Genomic DNA, 12,412 nt, shown 5'->3' on the forward strand with positions numbered 1-12,412 from the left:
TGGAAACAACTCCGAATTAATGTTAGATAAGAGTGGTTTATGTCAGCGTTACTTATCTAATGGCAACCATAACTGTTACTGCTCTTCAGAAGAATGTGTGCTGCAGCATACTTTGGCATTTTGCTGTCTTGAGCCACATAGAAATATCATCATTTTCCTTGAGTAATGTTCTTGGAATCAGGGTATTCGTATCTCACTTCACTTTCTCTGTTTTCAAGCTCTGCGCTTTAGCCAGAGACATCAAGGAGTCTTTATTGAGAAGAAGTCTGACTTTTTCTTGTTCGATTGCTTCTATTCATGGAGACATTTATTTGTGAAACGTCTCTGGGGGTAGTGCACATTTGAGTCAACAAGCTGTTGTCATAGAATTATAGAATCATAGATTCTGTGCTGTGTTGTTCTATGCACAGTTGTGCGGGGAACCATCCAAGTCTGACATGTTACAAGCAACCTGTGCTCAGTATTTTCTCTGATAAATTAATATAGAAAAAAGTGTTGTATCTCTGTGTTTTCCATAACATTAGAACATGAATAATTCAAACTATTACATGAATGGGCTTGGTTGGTTCCATAACTAAAAGATGGGCATTGGATTGGGGATTTGATCCAGAGTAAGTTTAAGATAGAAAGGAGGGATACAAGTGTGCTTTTTTCATTTGTTAAGAGTTTTCTTTAGGGATCTTAGCATCCAAATAGGGCAGAGTAAAATTACTTTTCTCCCCATGGATAGTAAGTGAGACATTAAGAGCTGAATGCTGCTGAAAGACAAACAGCCAAGCTAGGCATGCAGGCAAAAACATGGTCTGTTAGTGGAAAAGGCTTTAGAGTATTAATGGTATTAAATGATGTTTCATAGGTATACCTCACATTGTTACAGCATAGTTATGGGTTGCACTATTAAATGTGTTGAGTCTGATCTCTCAAACTGTGAGAAGGATAAGCTTCGGAAACTGAGGAGATGGGAAAAGGAGCAAGATGTGTGTAGATCATTAGTCCTCGCTTCTGGGTTAATGTAAGTGGTGAGGCGAATTGATTCGTAACAGGGAAGAAAAGGTAGGAAAGTTGATGGGGATTTTACTTGTTCCTCAAAACAACATTATGGGAAGGGAAAAACTCCTTACTGACTGGCAAGCACATACAAACAAGTGCACAAATCCTGGAACTGAGAAAGGAGCAGCAGGACAGGAGAGTGGTGGCACACCATTTGTCTGTTATATCTGTTGTAGTTTCCATGGAAATAAATAGGAGGTACTATTTTTGGAGTGACCTACACTGTACTCTTGCTGCAGGGTAAGAGATGGTGTCTTTTCTCAATCTTACTGGACTACCATTTGCAAAGCAAAGAAAGAAGCAGGGAGAAGCTTTTCAGTTTCAAATAGTGCCTGCTTCTTTACTGCAAACTGACAGCTTTTCACTGGGAGTATACAGAAGTGATAAATATTCCCCTATCATGATCCAAACACAAAATCCTCCCCACCCTGAGGCTCTGCGGTAGGTGACAGCTCAGAGCATAAGCCCTGTTCTTATCATCTACACTGAACTTGGAGAGCAGATGCTGAAGTCTGCTGGTTGCTCGTATTTTTGTTCACTTGTCGTTAGTGGTGGCAGCAGAGAATGAACTGCCATTTTGCTATCACCTGCTCTTGAAAATGTGTAGAGAAATGCCAAGTGTGAGTGGAGTAATGGGCAAGTGAATTCCTACTAATGAGGTCAGAAAATCCTATGCTTAAGCTGGAGCAGAAGTCTTGAAAACAAATCTACAGAACTGAGATCTCACTGAAATAACCTGGATAGCTTTTGCAGATCTGCCTTTCTGGGCAGCTTTTCTCACAGTGGGTTCTCAGGGAGACCTGCAGGAAGAGATGGGTAAAGGCAGGAGGATGTGCTTCCCCAGAAGACTGCAGGATGGAAAAGCAGTGCTATAATTCTCTTTCTCAGGAGAAAGCTGGCTCTGTGGCACACCCACTATGTCCCAGCACGTACTTATCCACAGACTGTGTTATCTGCCAGCAGGAAAACACCTGACCAAATAGAAATGGCCATAGCTACAAAGCAGACCTCTCTGTTCATGAGAAATTTTGTCCTGCTCCTGTCCCACAGGTAACTCTGTATTAAATGCAACATAAGAGTAGAGTTAGAACATCAATCAGACTGTGATTTATATAATAAGCTGGGAAAATCCAACTATTTACCAACTTTCATGGTATTTTCAGGATGTTTAGAACTGATGAAAGAATTTAAAGTTGGTGAATAGAAGTCATCCTATATTTGGCTGCATATTTGGTGCTATTTTAACCTGCTATGGAATCCAATACCTTCTTATTACCTTGCAAGTCTGTGTCCGATATACTAGATCAAAGCATATTCCTGTCTCCCGTTGCTAACAGCAGCACATTCAGTTCTCTGGATTTCAACAGCTAAAGTGGGTGTTGCAGGAAGTTTGGCACTGTTTTTCTTTACAGAATAATAAACACAGATGATGTTGCTTTGGGTTTTGTATTGACATGGAGGCTCTTCGCTCATAACAGCTGATTCACAGACAAATGGTGACTTTTAGCCTTTAAAAAATAACTATTGAATTAGATAGCCTAGAATTAATTGCAAGATTTTCTCACAGAGCTCAGACTGGTGATTTGCTCTATACATATATATGTATGTGTTTTCCTTAGAGACAATTTTAGAGTTCATTTTCCTAACAGATGCATTAGATAATCATATTCTATAACACTTGCTGCTTTTCTGTTTTCCAGGAGGAGGCCAGAGCATACCTGTGGACCTGTGGCTTCTCTTTCTGCAACTTCTGACAAAGGTATGTGCACTGTTACACTCTGTAGTGTTCATCTCAAATGCAGCATGGAAACTTTCAAAATTGTGACATGCAAAACTATTGGTAGAAGAAAAATACTTGCTTGATATTTAATGCAATATTTTATAGACTAGGCAAGTCTTCCCCACAAAGTAGAACTAAATTAAAACTAAGCTTGAAAAGTCACGTTAGTGTGCACAGCAGTGACCATACTGCTTGTAGTGTGAGTGGCGTTCAAGACTGGGCTTCAAGGTAATGGCAAAATACTTGATTTCAGAGGCTCCTGGATGAGAACAAAGTTACTTAATAGCAGGTAAACATCAGCTTCAAATCATGGCCAGTGTCTGCTGATTAATATGAATACCCAGGGTTACACCCTGACTCAGTTACCACTCCTGGGCAAATTTGTGACATAGTGGAATTGCTGTATCCTTCACTTGCTGAGTCGCAGAGCCTTCTTAGATCTCAGTAAGGTCTTATTTTCTAATCAAGGACAAAATCAAGTTTGTACCTCTCCTCCTCAGCAGCTCGGTACCTGAATCAGTTTTTACCAGGAGAATTCTCTCAGATGGAGAAAGTGCCTTCAGCAGATGTGCATGATTTTTACCCGAAGATAGGATAGCAAAGTAAATAGGAACCTGATGTGCAGAGTTTCAAAACTGTCCCTGCTGTCTAGTTTGCTGTATAACTTGGAAGAATTGAAATAGCTTTTGTGGCGATAATTGTTAGCATATGAATTCAGCATTTAGAATAAAGAATAGCTTTTCTTTCTATAAATGTTACTGTAAAATCCCATAATGTAACTTCATATTTTCACACTTTCTTGAACTGATGCAAATAACTATAGTCTTTGGTGATCAGTTTCTATATGATTTTATGGGATGCAGCAAAATCCCTGTGTGAAATTCTGTGTTTTCTAACAGACCCTGTATTCCTTCACATTGGCTCTGTCATCCTGGCAGTGTCTGCCTGGTAGCAGAGAAAGCAAAGTATGATGGGGAACAGTGATACTGATGTTTTTTTTTTCAATTGCTATTTTTCCATTTTGTATTTTTTCCCTTTTGAGTAGAGACCAGGAATTGGCTCCATTGAATCATTGAACTGCATGAGCTTTTACTACTGCATTTGTACTCCCTTCTTTACTTTCTAGGTCCCTACCCCCAATTGTTTGTAGCTGGAGCTGAGGGTGCCCCAGTTCCTCCATGAGTCATGAGTAGGGAAGACGTTCATTCTCTTTTTCAGCATCCCAGGAACTGTGAACATTTTCTAGTTCTGTATTTGGAATGCCAGATATTCCCTGACCCTGGGTGAACTCACAAATGCTTTTCTCCCTCTATAGAACCCTCTTTTCAGCGTAAGAGAAAGAACTGAGAATGATTCAGAACTAATTTACACAAAGTTTTCCCAAGTAATTCTCAGCCACCCATGGGTTTTCCTGGAGAAACGATATACAATAGGCTTTTGTTTCCAAATGGATTTATTTATTATTTTTGAATCTAAATGCTTGGCTTGACCTGATCTTAAAGGGCTTTTTTGTTCTGAGGCTCAGCAGTTCATCCTTGGAACTTTTTGAAGATGGGACTTTTCTGTGAATACACAAGGTATCATAAATCTGTTCAGTACTAGAACTAATGCAAATTATTCTATTTATATCTGAGTTAGAGCCTGTTACATTTATAAACGAACTAGAGACAAAACAAAATGGTCATGAAAGAAGTTGTTTTAGTTCCTTCAGAATGATATTTTTGTGAATTAGGAATGGCTTCCTTGCCAGAAAAACGTGAGGTGGAGGGCCATATTCTCAGCGACAGGTTTGCAGTTCTTTCAGGCTCTGAGCTCTAAATGAGCTGTGTAAGATTAGTTGTTAACTATTCATTGTGGCTGTTGCTTGGGTACTTGAAACCATGCCCTTTAGAGGCAAAATAAAATAGCCAACAGATCCCTATCTTCTCCACTTCAGATTTTTTAATCATGAAGGCATTGTACCATTTAGCTGAAGATAAAACAGTTATTTTAATTTGAAAATAATGCTGCTCAAATAAAGAGGACTTCACTGAGGGGTTTACTTAAAAGTGTTTTTTATACTATGCAGTATAGGAGAGGGGGGTTTCAACATGGTCTGCTTGAAGATCCTCCCTGTTTTAGTTTGATTGTGGAAGCTGTGATATTTGATGAGCCGAAAAGATAATGAGGATTATAGGTTTATGGGGATGTGTTAATCGTCCTGTGTAGAGAGGTGTTTCTGATACCAGTTAGTATACTTAGAGAGCTGCAGCTAACTTACACCTGTTGAATGCTTGCAACTGAATGGGAATTTCTGTTAAAAATTCAGATTCCAATTATACTGGGGAGAATTTTCCCAAGTGTTTTAGTTCAGATCTATTTAAAAGTCTTTGTCTCTAGCTCATCTTTGCTAAGTAGCCTTGCCTCTCTCTGCACTTCTCTTTGCAAATATAATGCTTCAGATTGTATGTATGGTGTGCATCTTTCTTCTTGAAGAGATATTGTCACTAAAATCCAAGCTCTGAAAATTGTGGTGATTACAGATAAGTACATTTTGTCTAGTACTGAAATCTTGTCATGCACAATCCAGAAAATGAGAGAAAAGGGGATTTTTAGCTCATCTGTTTTACTGCCATGCTTATATGTCTGACTTCCCTGCAATGTGTTTTTTCCAATGCTTGGTCCAATCTACTTTTAAATGGCTGAAGTGGTGGGGTTTTTTTTCATGCCACTGAAAAAGCTTTATGAAGTACATGAGAACTGACCGTAACAGGAGCCTTTCCTAATAGCTAGATATGGTTTTTGCTTAATTTATGACTGTCTTCTCATGCATAGAGCTCCTTTTCTTTTCTGTCACATACTGACAACTCTCAAAATCTTAATTCATCACTTGGTCTAATTTCTTTCAAGGGTCGAATATCTACATGTTATTAGCAATCAGAAATCATAGGGAAGGGATTCCTACTCAAGTATGTAGTGTCAGAGGTAAATGGCTAGGCAGAAGCCACATTTCCCTCCTTGTTCTTGAGCCCCTTCAGATGTGCAACAAAGTCGATTCTTAGTACGTTCCTGGATTTCACATCAACAGTGCACGAATTGTTGAGGTTGGAGGATGAAACTTCTCATCATCCACCTTCACCATCAGGAATAACCTGATAAGGAGATAACATGGATGAAACAAAACCCAAACATTTCTATTTCTACTAGTTGTGGAAATTTATGTTGTAGTTTGTCTCCATAACTGTTAACCTGAGGCTAGATGACATGAAAACCTGAAGCTCCTTTTGTCCCTTTGCATTTTATCCATTAGCATCACCATATTTTATTCATTGGCCCTGAGGCTGAGACACTGTACATTCCCTGTTTGCTTGAGCATTCATTGTTGTGTGGCATCAGTGATGAATTTTCTGGCTCCTGTTTGATCACTGAAATAAAAACTGCCCATCAAATCTGCTACTGGAATTTCTTTTTAAGAATTAATTCTAACACAGTTTAACACAGCACACTCAAAAGCAGAAAAAAATAATGCCGGGAATGGAGTGAGGAATGGACAGGACCGTTCTTGAATCTTCGGCCAACACTGAAGTGAAATTAAATATCTGAGATGCTTCCCTACAGTTGTGTTAACATGAGGGTTTAGAGATAGATGATGTAAGGGAGATGAAACTCAGTGGTAGAACTGAGCTCTTGAACTCTATCCTGATTAAAAAATGGAAAGAGTAGATATGGCCATTTCCAGTGCTACGATGGATGTTTGTTACACCACTTCAACTATTGCATTATTTGAGACTGCAGTGTCACCAGGTAGCTGATGTTTGCTTTTTTTTTTTTTTTAAATTCCAGAAGCTTCTGACAGTCAGCAAGGATTGTATCCAAACAGTTGCACTAAGTAGTAGTGCACAGCTTGTTCCAGCAAATGCATTATTAGCTATTAAACACTGCTTTATACAGCAGTATAAAGTTAGACAAAGATTCACAAACATAAATAAGACCTGTTCTGTGCACTGCAGAGCTTCCAGTCTAAATCATGCCTAGATGATGACATACAGCACAGCTGCTTGTAGGAGGGAGGGTGAGAACTGTTTGAAGGAAAAGTGATTTCTGAGAAGATGGTGACTGGAGAAGGATTTGCGGGTCTAGGAACTAACAAATCAAAAGGTGCAAACTGAAGTGAAAATAGGAATCGAAGCAATAGAGCTAGTTTAGGAGGTAGTAAGGAGCAGAAAAGGAGTTGTTAGTTATGAGATAAATTTAATACAAAATGGATTGGAGAATGCTCTCTTTTTGCCACTTAAATATTCAAGCAGAGATTCTTTCAGTGTTTGAAGCATCTTGCAGATTTTGAGAATGACACACTTTGGCTTTCTACCAACTTTCACTGCATGCTACCAGAATGGAATAAAGTCTGTAGGAGTACCTGTCTTGAAAAACAATTAATGTAATTTCTTTGATCTGCCCTGGTCAAGATAAAACTGTATTCCTTCGATGCTTATTCATCTTCTGAGCTCTGCGCTTTTTCCATGCTTCTGAACAGCAGTTCCACCTGGGATGCTGCTTCTGTTGACTGGGATCTTCCAGTAGTAGGTTTATTCTCTCTAGATTCATTCATTCTATCTATTTCTCTTTCAGCTTTTTTTTTTTTTCTTTTCATTTTTTTTTCTTTTTTCTCCCTTAGAGCAGTGTCGAGGAACTGAAAAACAAAGGATTGCACTGATGTTTGTATCTGTTGTTTGGAGTCTTCCCTATAAGGGAGCTACAGAAAACACTTCATGATGAATCTAGTGAACAGTGTAGGAAGAGATTATTATCTGGGTCTGGCTCTAAGCAGAGTTGTAGGGCACAAGGTCCTCTCTGTTCTGGAAAACCAAGCTGACTCCACTGTGGCACTGCTGGGAGGAAGAATACATATAAGGGAGGCATGCTTGGTGTGGAGAAAGCAACGACACCTTCTATGAACCTCTGTTGCTATTTTTCCTCCTTGTTGTCTGTTGACATTATCAGGAATCGAGGGACTCCTTGCTGACTTTGTTACAGCCGGATCCATCATTCAGATGCATTTAATTTTGCCCACACTGCCAGGAAGCTTTTAGCTTGTTAAAACCAGCTGGTGCCAGGTCTAAGTCGTCCACACAAGTAATTTCATGGCAGTACTATGAAATTATTAAGGTTTCTGCCAGTTAGGTTTGTGTTGCTTTGTGGCTTTGTCTCATATCTGGGCATGATGCAAGTACAGGGAGAATCCAGTTGCCACTGTGAGGGGAATGTGCTACAAATATAAAAACTTGCAATATGTAGCATTAATGTCGATTTTTGCCTGTTTTCAAAAGAGTAGGGTATGAAGTGACTCAGCTGAACTCATGGAGAGAGACTCCTGGTAAGCCTAAAAATGAGACTGTAGTCCTTGCCTGGGGCTTTTCGGTGCCCACGCACCCGTTGTGTCTCAGCAGCAAATCTACATGTGGCATTTGGAAAGCAAACTTTTTATTTGCCCTAGCACTGCACTTAACTATCTCAGACCATTACTCTTCTTTCTGCTTTTCCTCACCCCCACTGTCATATTTAATAGAGAGCTATCAGAGGAGTTACTAAACATTTGGCTGAGTGCGGTGATTTTAATCAGAGTAGTTGCTGAATGTGAGAAGTCACATGCTGGAAAGCTGCTTGCACAGAGGCAGTGAATTTGAGAGCAAACTGTCAGGAAAGGGCCAACATGTTACCATCCCAGCAGGCAAGCTGGTCGTGCTGTCTGTCCGCCCTGCTCTGCCAGCTCCAGGCCATTTGTGTGCAGGTGACAAAGGCTACGGCTGGGGGACACACAGAAAAGTATCACTGGGTACTGCCTGCCTGGGGCTGAGGCTGGAGTGCGGACCTCTTAAGTGTGAAGTCAACAAGCACTTTGTGATCTGTTCCCAGGTAAACCTCCATCCATATGGCTTTGACCATTTGAGCAAAACCTGTTTGACTTTAGTATCAGTCCAGCTGGAGGATGTTGTTTTTAGATTCGGTTCAGGTAGCACAAGCTGGTGAAATAAGCTTGAGTTGTTGAACTAACTGTGGAAACAAGCAGCAGAGCAAAGGTAATTTGTATAAAGGTCTTGGGCCACTGCAGGCCCTGGTGCCAAGGTCAGACAGGTGAAGGGAGGGAAATGTCACAGTAGATGTGAGTGGGGCATCTGAGATATTAACGGCAGCTACTAAAGAGTGGAATGAGTTAGAAGTGAAAGGGGCAAAATATGCAGATAGTAAATAATCCTGCTTACCAAAATATTGCTAAGAAATAAAATTTCACCCCTGGAAGGAAAACCATAAACTTCAGCTGGTGATCTGAAAATGAAATGGGAACCAAAGGCTTTTTCCTCCTCTCCACATACTATCACAGGGAAAAAGACAGAGTCTGTTTTTTTTTTCCTGCCTGTTCCAGAACCACAATGGCTAGAATGATAAAGCTTACACTATTTCAGGTTTGGATCTGTGAGCTAAAGGAGATAAATTGCTTCTTGCATGGGAACATGTAGGGGGTGGGGAGAAAATAAAGAATGAAGCACATGGGAAACATCTGCTCCAAGGAGGCATTTTAGGAGTAAGCGTCAGCAAGAGGGTAGGACAAGCAGCTGTGCTGCTTGCAGGGCCAGAGTTGCAGTGAGAGAGAGGGGAGGAAGCAGAGCTAGTTGTAAGGCTTCAGCCAAGCCTGGAAAACAGAGTAAAGACCTAAAGTGCAATTTAGGGTGGATGATGAAAAATTTGGAGTTACTGTGGGTGCTGCACTGCCATTAACCTAGACCTAGCTCAGGGAAAGGAAAAAGGCAATTTGCATGTGATGAAAGTGTGGTAGGAGGTTGAGAAGTGATGTCCTCTTTGTTAAGAGAATCATGTCACTCTGTAGTCAGGAGGGAGCTGAGCTGTCTGGAGAATATCAAGCCAACTGAAGAGGGACGATACAAGAGTAAGGCTTCCAGACTTTGCTTCTTGCTGTGCCCCAGGCTCCTTGTGTGAGCTCTACTTTAGCGTAGATTCCCGTGTTTGGTTCCAAGTTCCCAGAAATGCCAGGAGCATTGCTCCAGACATACAGACAATCATACTTGTTCCCAAATATTTGTCTTACCTGACTTGTTCTCTTGGCTTCTGCTTTGTTTCACCAAACTGTGAAAGATTTTAAGTTCTTCTATGGAGCTGTCTTTTCATAACTGGTGTAAACGGATTCAACTCATTGCTTAGCACTGGTGAGATAAATTGGGAATCAGTCCAGCTGAAAACTTATCCAGTAAATACAAAATGATACCTTGCTGATGGAGTGAAGCTTCTTTGTTTCTTCTTAAGCTACAGCTTTCCCAGAATTGCTAATAAGTTTCTTGTATGTGACAGTGAGGCTTCTGGTACTGATAAAGACTTTTTGGATTAAATAAAATGATGATCTGACTAACTGTAGCATCATCCAGGTCCTTTTTTTCCTGAAAAGTAAAAAAACAAATAAGAAAAAATATCCATAAGTTGCTAAAATTAAAATGCTTTTATTTCTCTAATTGTTGGGATTTCACCCCCCCAACCCCCCCAAGTGCTTTTGGGAGACCGGTTCAAATCCCACTGAAAGCAATAATAGGATTCATGTTACTGATAGCAGACTTTGGGTAGGTAATAAATTTAGTTATTGTGCCTGAGGATTGCGCTGTTTATACTCCATGACTCAATCTTTATAGCTCATGATATGTAATAAGTTGGAATAAAATCTACGTATCCAGTTGTCTCTTATTACCATTCAAATTTATGGGAAGCCCTTATACACTTAAAAACCACAGTTGCCCTAGAACTGATCTAATCCCTGTTTTCATAAGCCTTTTTTTGGATGAAAGTACCTCAAAGTGCTCTACAATAACTTCTCAAACTAATCCAGTACAACTCTTTCTGTGGTTGTGCTACACCGCCATTCCCATAATGAGCCATACAAAAGGCAGTTGTGGGATTGCTTCATTTCTAATTGAAAAGAGCTATCCACAGATAGGCATAGTTGTTAATCCTGGGTTTTGGATGGGACTAATGCTTTTTTTTTCCCAGTCTAGGTGGGCTGCAGAAAGAAAAACAAGAAAATTTTCCATGAACCACAGTAAAAGAAAATTTTGCTTCCTGTGTGAGAAGAGCCACTCCCAAAGCAGAATGCTTTCAGGGTGGGTGGGGAAGTTAGCTGGAATGGAGAGGCTTTGTGATCCAAAGAACAGATTCAGACTGTTTGAGGTTTTGTTCCACATCCCCGATGCTTGGTTGAATTGCCTCAGCCCACTACATTTCTGATTTAAGTCGATCTCTGTTTGGTTCCATGTAGTGGGAGCATTTTTTGAATGGGTTCTCTCAGGTAGACCAAGGGGTCTGAGCACGACCTTCTTGCATAAGTGTGTAGTCTTGGCCAGGCTAGAGTTCAGATACCAGCTTTCTGTTTGTGAGGCTGTTTTGCAGCTTAGAGGAACTGTCTGGCAAAGGTGGGTGGGAGCAGAACTTTCTATTGATATGAAAAAAAAAATCTGACAGATTTTCTGGTACAACAGTACCAGACCTTAGTCTGGATTGTTTACAGGAGAAGTAACCAAAAATAGGCAGCGTTTGAATCCTGTGGTGTGTACAGAAGGCAGTAAATATTTGTCTGTCTTTTCCTTCCCTTTGAGATATACACTAATGACTTCACTGTCAGTCAGACGATCTCTGTTTCTATACTAACTCAGCTCTTTAAGGGGGACAGCCATTTCCCATTACAACCATATAGAGGCCTTGAACTAAAATACTTTGCATGCTTTTGCAGACCTACAGGAAACATTAAACACGCGAAGACAGACAAACAGCTGTTAAGTCCCAGCTTAAAATTAAGCAGAGTAGGGAAGCAGAATTTGTGGCTGCTTTTCTTAGTCCCAGTCTCTGAAGTCAGTTGGTTTATTTTGCATAGAAGTGTCTTGTTTCTGAATATTAATTAAGACCAGCTGTTGAAACAGCAGAGCTAGTGGGCAGCTACGCCTTCTGCTACACAGTGAATGCTTGAGTACTGCAAGGCTGTTTTTAAGGTATGTCTCTTATTGTCCAACTATTTGCTACTTTCTGCTATGGTTGTTACCCAGTTGAAAATTGAAAAATGCCAGCTGATGATATATAAAAAAGAAACACATGCACTTAAAAAGGCTTTGATATTAAATATCAGGTTTCACGACCAGAATGTATTAAACAGAAAACAGGAGAAATAGCTGCTGAAATCTGTCATGGAAAGACTGTTGGTGAGAAACTTTGCACATGAAGTAGTCAGACTGGAGTCTCAAGAGAAGAGACACATATGTGGCAGTGTGAAAAATGGGATGCTTTGGCTGTTGCCTTTGAGGAAGTGCAAATTCACTTCAGGCTAGTAAGGGTTATGTCCCAGTGTCTTATTTTGGTTGGTAGTCAGAAATTCAAAATAGCTTTGATGCTTGTATCTTAATGTACATAGTTAATTCACTGTCTGTGAAATAGACCTAACAACACTGAGAATATAAAGCTACAGGTGTGGCTCAAAGATGCTTCTCTTAATCCAGTCTGCTATCTCTGGCAGGAGCCAGTGTCACAGCTTTAGGGAGGAGGTTAATGTTGAGGCCA

General features: G+C 40.2%; 1 protein-coding gene across 4 annotated transcripts in view; it reads left to right on the forward strand.

Annotated features, from left to right (window-relative positions):
* Window positions 1-12,412, forward strand: part of SORBS1 (sorbin and SH3 domain containing 1) — a 155,265-nt gene that overhangs the window by 34,506 nt on the left and 108,347 nt on the right. For all 4 annotated transcript variants that reach the window (XM_032445370.1, XM_032445374.1, XM_032445369.1 and 1 more), the window contains exon 2: window positions 2,751-2,809. The gene's annotated coding sequence lies outside the window, so the exon portion shown is untranslated. The remainder of the gene's footprint in view (window positions 1-2,750; window positions 2,810-12,412) is intronic.

This window comes from Coturnix japonica, chromosome 6, assembly GCF_001577835.2.
Source record: "Coturnix japonica isolate 7356 chromosome 6, Coturnix japonica 2.1, whole genome shotgun sequence".
In the NCBI taxonomy this organism is placed as follows: domain Eukaryota; kingdom Metazoa; phylum Chordata; class Aves; order Galliformes; family Phasianidae; genus Coturnix; species Coturnix japonica.